Source organism: Ixodes scapularis, unplaced genomic scaffold (assembly GCF_016920785.2).
Source record: "Ixodes scapularis isolate PalLabHiFi unplaced genomic scaffold, ASM1692078v2 PGA_scaffold9__187_contigs__length_104089568, whole genome shotgun sequence".
NCBI lineage: Eukaryota > Metazoa > Arthropoda > Arachnida > Ixodida > Ixodidae > Ixodes > Ixodes scapularis.
In genome coordinates, this window is record NW_024609884.1 from 54,794,466 (window position 1) to 54,806,778 (window position 12,313).

Genomic DNA, 12,313 nt, shown 5'->3' on the forward strand with positions numbered 1-12,313 from the left:
CACGTCTGAGATCGGCAGCCCGTGCTTCGCCACACATAAGAATCGAGGGCCGGACGGCCAGGTAGCGTAGTCGGGTCCGCGCAGAGATTGATGAAGACCAACAGTGATTCATTACGGCGGCGAGCCGAGCGAGTTGTGCTTGATGCGCGGAGTACCTTAATGGATGCCAGACGCCAGGGAAGATGGACGCGGAGAAACGACCTGCGAGAGGGCCCTACTGGGACACGGGGGGCGCCTCGCTTTTCTCGGCCGCGACCGACGGACAATACGTCAGCCGTTGTCACCCAGTCAGAATCGCGTCAAGCTGTTGGCAAGGGACCTCGACCGATCCATAATGCGGGGCGAGCACGCCCAGCGAGAGACCTGGGTCGCACCATCGTCAACGTTCCAAGCTATCCGTCATGAGGCGAAGCCATTAATCGAGTTGGCCACTTTGTATCAATGGCTCGCGCACCTGTCCTGCCTTTTGCACGAGTGTCCGAATAAGCGTGGATTTCCGCCGCTATGAAGGCAGATTACTCACCAGTGGCAGTGACGACCCAGCGTAATCTTTGCCCAAATAAATTTGAAATTTGAAAATTTTTGAAGTTTGCATGCCCAACTCCACTGACCCTCGACACATCTGAGGTCTTCTTTACTGTGCTGATCGAATTTTAGTGCAAAATTAGTAGAAAATTCGTTTATGTGTGTGTTTGTACGTGTGTGTGTGTGTGTGCGTGTGCGTGTGTGTGTGTGTGTGTGTTTGTGTTTGTGTGTGTGTGTATGTGTGTTTCGGGGAGGGGGTACTATGTGCAAAAATGTCTTTTGTTGTGAGCTATTACACGTTTTTCTCGAACGTGCGGTGACCTAGAAATACTATAATTTAAATGTTAATTACAGGTATTCAGTATTATGCCTCCTATAGGCAACTTCGGTACACACTAGAACCCGAGATGAAGGCCGACACTATATATACAAAAGGACACGCACAAGACGTGCGCGTTTTGTGTGTCCCTTTGTGTGTATAGTATATCGTCTAGTAGTAAATCTAGTAGTAAGTTTAAAGTTGTTGGTTGTGACAAAAAAAAATCTTGTTCTTTCGTTCAAGAGGAAGTAGGTTTGTAACATCCTTCAGTGGCGTGTCACCTGAGTACTTGGAGAATCAGTTAAAACAACTGGGTGGGAAACCTTTTTTTTATTATTACGTAATCAACAACCTACACTGGACCATTGAGTTCTACTGCAGTATGGTGGCTGTGGAGTTGATGCTGTTTAGCTGCGTTATGTATGATTTGAATATAGCACAGCCTACAACAGTATTTTTGTCCCACCAGTATAAAAGCCGATATACCTTTTATATTGACCTTGAAGCTTGTGGGGTTCTTTTCGATTCCCCAGCTCCTGTCTTTGGATGAACGTAGTACAAAAACAAATAGCTCCCGGCAGTAAGGGTTGACTCCCATTCGGCTTGGGGGGCTTCGGGATTGGGAAAGGGTCGTCGAAAGCCTTAGGGGAGGTGCATCTCCACTACAGCTGCTAATCATCTTAGTGGAGCTTGTTCACACCGCGTCATAAGGATGTAGCTGTCGTAACTTGGGTTCGGAGTAAGGTACAGACCAAATCACCGGGCCGCCGGCCGACGTCACGATATCTGTCATCACGCACGTCCGTTCACGAAGGGTCCCCACGCAAAAGAACTTTCGTGATGCCCCGTGGTGCTCCTGACTTCCCAACTTGCTTCTCATTGTCCCCACGGCCGCAGCCGCCAGAAAGGCGGGCCCCTTTCTCCTCCACGCGGGTGAGCCGGGTCAACAGACTGACGGAGTTCACCGCACGAGCAAGCCCTCCGGAGGCAGGCGCTCTCTGGAAGGGGCCCTATGTCCACCGGCACCACCACCATTGTCATTTTGCTGGGTGGCGCGCGGGACACTTAGGCACCAAAGGCGCCGACAGCTCGTCTTCGCCATGGAGACGACCAAGGTCAAGTCCCCAGGCACCAGTGTCAGGTTATCGACCCGGCAGTGGCGAAACAGGACCCCAAAAGTTCCAAGAATTCCTCCCTCTTAAAGGCTTAGTCAGTTTAAAATCAGAATGAATGTTGCAGTATTCCTGCCGGGCTATACATTCATGCTGTCTAACACGGTACTGGATCACGTGAACTGTGGGCTAGCTTTCTTCGAGTAGTATTTTTCTTCTGGGGGGGGAGGGGGGGGGGGTATTTGTGGCTGCAGTAGTTCTGTGAGCCCCTTGCAGCGCCGCTGTGTTCTTCTTTTCCTGGTTTTTGTACTTGCCTTGCCATGCTTATTCTTGGTGCTCAGTGCATCGACTGTATCTCTCTGTCAGATTGTACTGGAAAATCCACGTCTCGTCACAGAAGATCATTTTTTTTAGCAAACTAAGTCAAGTGGTCGTGTAAAATGTTTAGTAAACTTCTTTACCAGAGTGCATGCACCGGCCATGTCTGTTATTACATGAATGATTAATCGCCGATTGATGGGAAACATTTTACACATCTTTGCAAAGTTTTGTTTAGTCGGGAACAAGAAGGCGCCTTGAAACATGTTGTAACTGACTTCATGAAACGACACGCAGGGGAACCTAACTCGCTTGAAAGGTTATCTGACGAAACGTGGCATTTCTAGTGCAATCTGGAAACAAAGTGACGCTCGATGCATCGGAAATATTTACGTTACCGTGAATGAAAGTGACAAGGCAGGAACAGGGAACAAGGTCTAAGAGAAAACGGCGGCGCTGCTGAATGGGTTGACATATGGTGTCCTGCAGCACTGTTTCCTACTATAAGAAAATCGTATGCAGCGGTGTAAACATAAGGAAAGGGAGTACGGGGAGCATGCTGCAGAAGATAACAGTAAAGTTATAGGATTGTAATAATAAACCACACGTTTTCCACCAATCTCGTTATTTAACAGCCACGCCTCGTATATTATCTTAGAACTGTCAACGGCCATGTGATTTCCTGTGCAGCATGTTTGTTCTAATTTCTCACAAACCCCGTTTCGAGTTAGTTTGCAATTTGAATTTGTTTTCTAGATCCGAGGTTTTCGGGGCAATCTAACGGCCACTACTTTACCGGTTTGCAGTGATTAAGGCGGCTAATTTAGCGAAGCACAAGACTGCAACCCTTAGATCATGGCGTGAGCCCATGATTTTTGTCCAAAAACTGCTGCACGTGTTTCGCTGCCAGTTAGACTGACCGCAGCGGATGCAACATTGGTTACAGGGCACAAGCTCGTAACCGCTGTGTTTATTAGAGCTATTAAACTCTGAGCAAGAAGGCCACCTCGAAACCACTATGCTCAGTAGAGCGACAAGCCATTCCCCATCCAGACCGGCCGGACATCTCGACGCTTTGCAGTGCAGCAAAGTAGAGAATCCCCCACCCCAACCAGATACTTCTTTATTCTGCCGCCGGAGTGTGGGCGGTGAAGTGAAGGGTGAGGCAACCACGTCCGCCTGCGGCTTTGCGACGTGATGCTTGATTCCGTCGCAACGCAGCCCCTTGCTCAACGTCCGGCCAACTTGAAGATCGCGTGAACTGCATCTAAACAAGCGTGCACTGCTTTGGTCAAACGCCACCCTGGCATCTTTGTACATGCCATATGTTCAGCTCAGATACCCAAAACACAATTTGCGGCTCAAAATTCGATTTTGTTTTTTTTCCTTTCCGATAACTGCCGATCGAGAACTGGCCGGCTTGAGTCGCGCTCACTCTCTTCTCCGTGGCACGTGCCGTACAGACTCATGCACAAAATATAATCTGAGTCGTGGGTCATCGAAGGCACACACTCAATATTTAAAAAAAGAAAAAAATACATGAAACCTATTTTTTGTGGCTTGCAAATACATTGATTGAAGAAAACAAAAATTGCACAGGGTATTGGGAGTACATGTACTATGTAATCCTGATCAGGGCGTCGTATCGCTGGAGTCGCGGGCTGGATGGCTGGACGAAGCGGACGAAGCGATGGCAGCGGACGACAGGCGTGGGACCTCTGCTTCAGAACTGTCGTTCACGGTATACCGGCGAATCTGTCTATAGCTTCGAAAGAGTAATGTTTCATCGATCTAAATAATTCGGATTTATTCCGTACGACACACCCGATCACCAAGCTCATTCGCACGAAGACGTCGTCGAGTCGTCGCCCCGTTCTCTTGGCTGAAGATATCGCTCGTCTTACGAACACGAATTGGCAATAAAAGCTTAACAAGACCACAATTTTGAGACGAACACGAATTGGTAATAAAAGCTTAACAAGACCACAATTTTGAGCCGAAAATTGTGGTCTGGGTAAATGGGCTCTTACATGTCATGCTCAAGTAAAAACTTTGCCGACCATAAATACCCTGCCAGTGTCCCTTCAAGACCAGCCCTCCGACCATGCTGCAGCAGGCCGCTCTTGTCACGTATTCTGGAGCAGAGCCAGCGATACTCCATAACCGCACCATTCCAAGGACCCGGCCGTCCTGCTACGACGCTGAACTTTGTCCCCTCGCTTACGCAACCGGACGGCAAGGAGGCGTCGCCGCTGCCAAAGGACGCCCCACGGTTCCTCAAATCGCTCTGCGTCAAAGCGCAGGGGGCAGTTGGTCGGCGTGATAATGAGCACGTCACTCACTGATCCAGGGAAGTCGGGGAAACTCACGCGTCACGCTGTTCATGAACGTTCGTGATGGATGCAGGAAAGCCGTCCAGCGCCACGTATGGTCCAGCTGCCGCCCTTGATTGGACCAGAGAATGGGTCGCGGACAACGCGTCACCTAGAGGAACCGCACGGCTTGTAGCAACACCTCCTGCAGACGGTCGGCTGCCTCGCTTGGGGCGAGGCGCGCGGAAAGGTGGATCGCGACGTCACACAGGTGGAGGCGTTACCGAGTAACGAAACACCTTACTCGTTACTTGCAAACAAAAGGAACGCGTTACTGACCTACGTTACGGCGAAATAAAAGGAACGCGTTATCGTTACGGATAAAAAGTATCGCACGTTAATTTCAAGTTACTTTTTATATATAAATTGACGGTAACAGGCGTATATTTTTGGCAGCAGCGTTTTCGACACTGGGACAAAAGGCGTGAGCTTTTGGGTTTTCTAAAGTGGGACTTCTTGCGTGGAGAAAAAATAGTCAGAAGTTTGAAGGTATGTTGAATGAGCGCAATAATTAATGACTTGGCGCCTATTCGCGACTCCAGCGACCTGTAGAGGACGCCACTATCGGGGAAATATGGCGGTCTAATACAGGTAACAAAAGCAAGGAAGTGATATGTCAATGTTTTGTCACTCCCAGTGGAGCCGGCGCGCTCGGTTTACCCGTCTCCGCCCACATTTTTGTAGTGAAACTTCGTCATTTGAGCCTCTAACCAATCAAACGCGATATCGTCACGTCCGTTTCTTTTTAGGGTAAACGAAACATTTGTCGAATATAGCCTCCTGGTGGGTACTATACGCTTTTGAGGTCACTGTCACAACCGAAGACAGCTTCATAATAATCATCCAACCCCCAAGCAGACTCACTGACCGTGAAGACGTTCTCAGTGTCAAGTAGGAGCGAAGCAGCTAATCTTCTTTGACGGCGAAACCCATTCCACTGAACCAGCCGAACGATCGCCGTCGGGCGGACGTTCGTCACAGGCTTGTTATCCCTATCCTCGGAGCAGTCCACGTCCACGCACACACTCGTCTAGTCGAGCTCACGAACGTTAACTATGCACACCAACACGGGAACATGAGAACAGAACACGACATATGGCAAAAACGGCAGGTTCAGATCGCAGGAATAAGCGTCTCGCAAACTCGGACTGGCCCCAACAGAGTGGAATCATGGTCAGTGGCCCTACTTAACGCCACATCCGCGGTGATCGCGCATAGACAGCACCCCTCAAGCCGGATGGCGACAACTCGACGTTTGAAACAAAGAAAAACCATAAACAAGGTAAAAATAATTGCAATAAAATAAATTGAGTACGCATTATTTTTATAAAACATAATCAGCCCGGTTATCATGATAAACCAATATGGAAAAGGAAAATCGGGCAGTGACCGTTAGCTCGGTAAGTTCATTGCCCCTAATCGAAGCCATGTTAGTTTTTAAACTTCGCCGGTCGTGTTGCCGGCGTTGTCGGTGTTGCTGTTTTCCGAGTTAATCTTTCCAAGTATATTTCCTCTTGGGTTGGATCCTCGCTTGGCGTTTTAATGTAATGTGACTTACCGAATCACGCTATGAATTAGTTCTAAATGGGCCTCTTCGGGCAAGAAGCCAAAAAGCCGGGGACTCACTTGACCGTTCGGGATTCCGTGATTCCACTTCAAGTTCGTTGCCGGTGGGTGCAAACATTTCTTAACGTGTTTGTACTGTCCTTAGCGTCAGGCATGGCACCACGACTGTCGTTTCTCCAACGCAGTGTATGTGACCCGGTTAATTTCTTAGGCGTATGTACGTCGGACGTGACTTGTAAAACGGTGGAACGTAATGAATTGCTTGTTCACGCTTAATAATTTCGCAACCTCCTCGCATCGAAGGTTTCACACCACTTAACTAGAAAAATCTGAAATATCGTGGTAAATGACGCTAATCAGGAGCGAACCTGGGGTTGGATAATCTGTAAAATCATAAAAAGAGAAGTTGGCATCAAAATATAAGCATTAAAAAAAGAAAAAAGAAATCCGCACCACTATAAGAAGTGAATTTACCAGTCGTTATGTTTTCAAACAGGCTAAGCAAGTTGACTGGCTACATTGAACATAACTCTGAATTGACCAGTCAGACGGATGTACTTAGAAGGGAATTAACGGGAAGGCACCTCGAGAAAGAGCGTTGCTCGAACATCCCAGTTTCTGGGACTCACGCCTGCCTTCTCTTTCTCATCAGGGTACCCTGTGGGTATGGCAGCATCTTGTACCTGTCGTTTAACATACGTCGAGCCCCTCTATGTCAAGCTACAGACGTCGTTTATCTCTGCTGGGCACGTGGAGCGGTAAGATTCATATTATTTTTTTTTTTTTTAAAGTTCGAAGTATGAAGTGTGTACCGCTTCGTCCATTCACCTGTAAGATGTTACTTTCTTGTTCCAGTATGATGGTTCCTCGCAGAATTAAAGAGCATACTGCGAGGGCCACGGACGTGTGGAGGCAAGCTGCAAGGGTCGGACACCAAAGACAAAGGGCCGTTAGTAACCAGGGGGATAAAGTGTGAAAACTCCAGACGAAGCTCATCGTCTTGGCCACAAGAAGAAAATCAGAGACCGTATGCTAGGAAACTAGTTGACATACAGCTTCATCCTTATGTTCAGACTTGCGCCCGTTACTTCAAAAAGTAATTAATTACAGTTACAATTACTTGGCCTTAAAATAATGGGTTACCGTTACAAAAAATTCCCCGTAAAAGGTAATCGATCAATTACTTCGTTACTTCACACGATTACCTTTGCTTTACTTCTAAGAAATACGAAAAAGACACACTAAATACTGCGTGCTTGAGGGGGAAAATTTTGAAACCCATCAAAATTAAAAACAAAAATACAACCCATTAAGTACTATCTACGCATCATTTTAGGTTAATAATTTTAAGAGAACGACTCTATAAAGTTTTAAAGGACTAAACAGGTGTTCCAGATAAACAAGCATTGCGCTGTCCAACCGGGACAGAACTAAATCTCATGAAAATGCGACGAATGCACTTGGGCGGTGAAGGCACGCACACAATTCAAATTAATCCCAGTTTGGCATCGGCGAGCTTCAAAACACGATTCCCCTGAAGATATCGTTTTTCTATGTCTGCTCCATGTTGCCTAAATAGGGGCTGGTTTACCAACTAAAACTGACTGGCCGTGAGACCAAGATGCGGTACTTGAGCCTGGGTACATTTCAAAGACTCCTGCTGAATTAAGGTTGTTATCCGACCGAATGACCCACTTGACCTTCTTCCTTGATCACCAAACTTACCAGAACCAAGAGGTCAAACGAAATATTAATGAACAATCTTTCAGCTGAACTAATTTTGCCGTTTAGATATTATAAAACGAAAAAAAAAAATTTAGTGTGACAGCACGCTTCCATGTCTTTCACGTGTTTACAGGCGGCTTCTCAACTCCAGTTTCTAAGTAAGTAACTATTTATGCTCAGAGAACTCGGGCTCCTTTCCCTGAAATTTCGGTCTAAATTCCCGCAGGCGCAATCCGCTAACGAGAACCCTAGCATTCTCGTTTCTAAGAATACAAGTTCAGCTTGGATGTACCAAGCTGTTTTTTTTTGTGCTCCCCAGCCTGCTTATTCCTTGCCGTCGATAGTTTCTGTTTAAACTGACAGCAGCGTTGATGCTAGAATTTTTTTTTTTTTAATGAACTGCTGCCATCTCATCCCTCATGTTTTTTGCCTTACGCATCCTACTACTGCTACTAAGCGTTGTGAATTTAGATGGCAATGGGGAGGAGAGGGCCAATTGTGAATGCGCACCGGGCGCGTTGGTCACTGGCTCTTACGCATCCGGTAGCACGAAGTCAAGTGACAGAAGCCACATAACTGGTTGGTCCAGCCAATATTCAGCTTCCACAGCGCTGTCAAGGGTGAGCAGGGTCGAGGTCTCATTAGGGCTTCCTCTCTGTTTGCGGGGCACGGTTGTGGAGTGGGCGTCTGTAGGCAGAAACATTGGGCGCGTTAAGTCGGCGCTCCTTTACTCCTACTCCGACGCTCCGAGTTTCATACTCCGAGCGCAGCAACTAGACGACGCATAGCGTACAGGAGTGCGACACACCGAGGCTGCGTTCCAAACCTATACTCGAATGGAACCGAGTCACCCCTGGCGGATTATGTCACGTGACAACAAAAATAGAGAAACGCTGGATGCGGGAAAGTTTTCAATAACCACTTTTACCCTAGATTTAGATCAAGCAAATTTTAGAACACGGCCAGAAACTATCGATGGGCCACACAAGCTCCTTCCGACCGTAAATACGGGTAGCAGAAGCCGAAAATGTTTCGAAGATAAATAATTAGGCCCGTGTGGAGCGACAGAGTCTAAAGCAAAAGAGGCGGCGACGTTATGAGGTTTCTACGAACGTTTTAATATTCCTGAAAGGTTGAAAGGTTTGAAGACTCGCTTCCTGGGGGCACATATGTGGACCGGAAGGTTACCTTGGCCGATCTATTTACTGACCATGCTGTTCCCATATTAATTAAAGACAACATTCTTGAAACCGCTCGTCGACGCCGGAAACCCTCAAATTTGTCAGAGATTCCCTGGTTCCGTCGGTTCCGTCTCGCAGCGAGACGGAAGCTACGCCGATACCAGCACACTTGTCGTTCGACAGCACGTCAATTCGTTTTTAGGCGGTATGCATGAACAAACCTTTCCCGCAACGCTAACTGGTGTTTCGTCTTTCCAATCTAAGTATCTTTATTCGCTGCGGCTGTGCTAAACATTCTAAGCAGGGCAGCGGTCTGACTGTCTTTTCATCACGACTTTTTTTGTCGCCGAGCTATCGGCAGGCTCGTTCGATAGATAATTCGTTTTCCGGCAAGAGGCACGAACAAACCTTTTTCTCAACGCTCACTGATGTTTCGGGTTTCAAATCAAAGTATTTTTAGTCGCTGGACTAAGCATTATAAAAGCGACAGTACCGTCCGAATCTCTCCTCATCTCGACAACGTTTCTGCCGCTGTGCTATCGGCACGCTACCGTTTGACAGATGAATCTCTTTTTCAGGCGAGATGCACGAACAAACCTTTTTCGGAGCGCCAATTGCTGTCTAGGCTTTCAAATCAAATTCTTTTTACCTGTTGGGTTAATCACTAATCAACTGAAAAGAGGCAGCGGTATGGCTACGCCTTTCGTCTCGACGGTCCCAACAGCAGCGCAGCCATCTTGTTGGTTTACGTGACGTCACGTGACGTCACTCGCGCTTCGAGAAATTCTCGGTGCACGTAGAGCGCGCTCGAGTGCCAGTCTCCGGTGGCGCTTCTGTTCGTTTAGTGAAAGGAGCGCCAAACTCTAGCGCTCTGGAGCACGGACTTAACGCGCCCAATGACAAGCAGAAAACGGTTTCCTGTAAAAAGAAATTCTATAATTATATATATATATATACAGTGCTTTTTTTAAGCTTAATACAATTTCTTTTAAAACAAACATGAAAGCTAGAATAATGCGGTCAGCGCAGGTGAGTTATACGGCCAGGGGGACATAATATGGGACCTTAATCGTAACGATCAGTAGGCTAATTAGTTAAAATTCGTTAATGAAATTTTCAATTAATGAAAATAGACATATAGTTTTCAATAGAAACTTGCTCAGCGTCATCGAAAACCACTAGATCAGTATTTTTCACAAAGACTTTGAGCGCGTGAGGAGCGTAGTAGTGCACTAAAGTTACCACTCGTGGAGCAAGTACAAAGCTAGCGGTTGCGGTAAGGCGCCCGCGCAATTTTTCCGTCTCTTATCTAGCCCCAGCTTTGTACCTGGTCCACAAGCGGTAACTTTAGTGTACTAAAACGCTTCTCACGCGTTCAAAGTCTTTCTGAAAATTACTGATCTAGTGGTTATATATATATATATATATATATATATATATATATATATATATATATATATATATATATATATATATATATATATATATATATATATATATATATATATATATATATATATATATATATATATATTTATTTATTTATTTATTTATTTATTTATTCATTTTGGAGGGAAAAGGCGCGGAGGCGTGTGGAGGGAAGAAGGAGGGTAGAAGAGGGTGGGAGGGGGGAAGGGAGCTGACATATGCACTACGGTCACACGGTCTCACTCGGCACGAACCCCACGCGACGGTTTTATGGTCCATTAGTTTCCTTTTGCACGCTCGAAGCAGTCCGTTCGTTTTCTAAGAAGTCGAAGCCTCTTGCCTTTCTGTAGACAGTGGAATCCTCCCAGCCTGGCTGACCGTACCAACTAGGAAGCGCACATGGAGGCACCCTAGTACGAACGAGGCGAGAAACGGGCTCTGGTTGGGCTGTCGTGCTTTCCGCGAACTCCCTTCCCTCCCCAGCACTGTCTTCGCGAGCGAACCCCCGTCTTGTGTTACCATGCTAAAAGCGCCAAGGCCGTTGCATTGCCCTTCTTCCATTCTATTTCTCCCTTTGATGGGACGGAAGAATTGTAACGAATAATTTCAGAAATTCGTTACTGAAAAAGTAATGAGATTACATCACAAATTACATTTTCAAAGAAGTAACGGATTAATAACTGAATTAACAAGAAAAGTAGTTAATTACAAGTAATCTCGTTACTTGTAACGGATTACTTCCAAGTCTGCACCACGGCCACTATGTCCACGGACCACGGTCCCACACGACAAGAAACCCACACGACAATTTTATGGCCCATTAGGTTTCTGCTCTTTTGTACGCTCGAAGCAGTCCGTTCGTTTTCCAAAAAGTCGAAGCCTGTTGCCTTCATGAAGAGCCTTATCCTCCCAGCCCCGCTGACCGTACGAGCGAGTCCAGAGACGGGCTCTGGCTGGGCTTTCGTGCTTTTCGTGAATCCCTTCCACCACCAGCACTCTCTTCGCGAGCAAACTCCCGTCTTGTGGTACCATGCTAAAAGTGCGAAGGCCATTGCATCACCCTTCTGCCACTCTATCTCTCCCTTTGACGGGGCGGAAGAATTGTAAAGCGTAAGTTTAGTAATTCGTTACTACAAATGTAATGAGAGTACATTACAAATTACATTTTGAAAAAGTAACGGATTAATTACTAAATTACAAGAAACGTACAGTTTAACCTCAATTTAGCGAAGTCACCGGGACCCGCTAATCATGTTGTTAAATCGGGAACTTCGTAAAATCGAGGAAGGGAGACCTCGCGCATAGGCTGCGCGGGGAATCCGAATTTGTTTGTTAATCGGGTTTCGGTAAATCGAGCTAGGTTCAACTGTAATTAATTACAAGTAATCCCGTTATTTGCAACAGATTCCTTCCAAGTCTGCTTGGGTGACATGAGCATTTTCTGGTCATATTTCTACACCAGGTGAACTGCTACTGGAACTAGGTCAACTCATCACCCTTCGAGCTCTGCAGTTTACAGTTCATTACAAAAATACTATACTGCATTTCACCATAACTTGCCAAACAGCAAAAGCTATGGAACCAGCGAGCCAATCGGAACACTTGGCTGGGGGACGTGACAACGTACCTTTGTAGCACGCTTTTCCTGCAGAAGTTCTCGCACGCTTGGCTTCGTTGCTCTAATTACCTCAAAGGGGCCGCAGCGTTTTTTTCTTTGTCAAGTTACGCTGAAACAGGGCGTAGCTGTAGTGGCCACTGAGATTGACA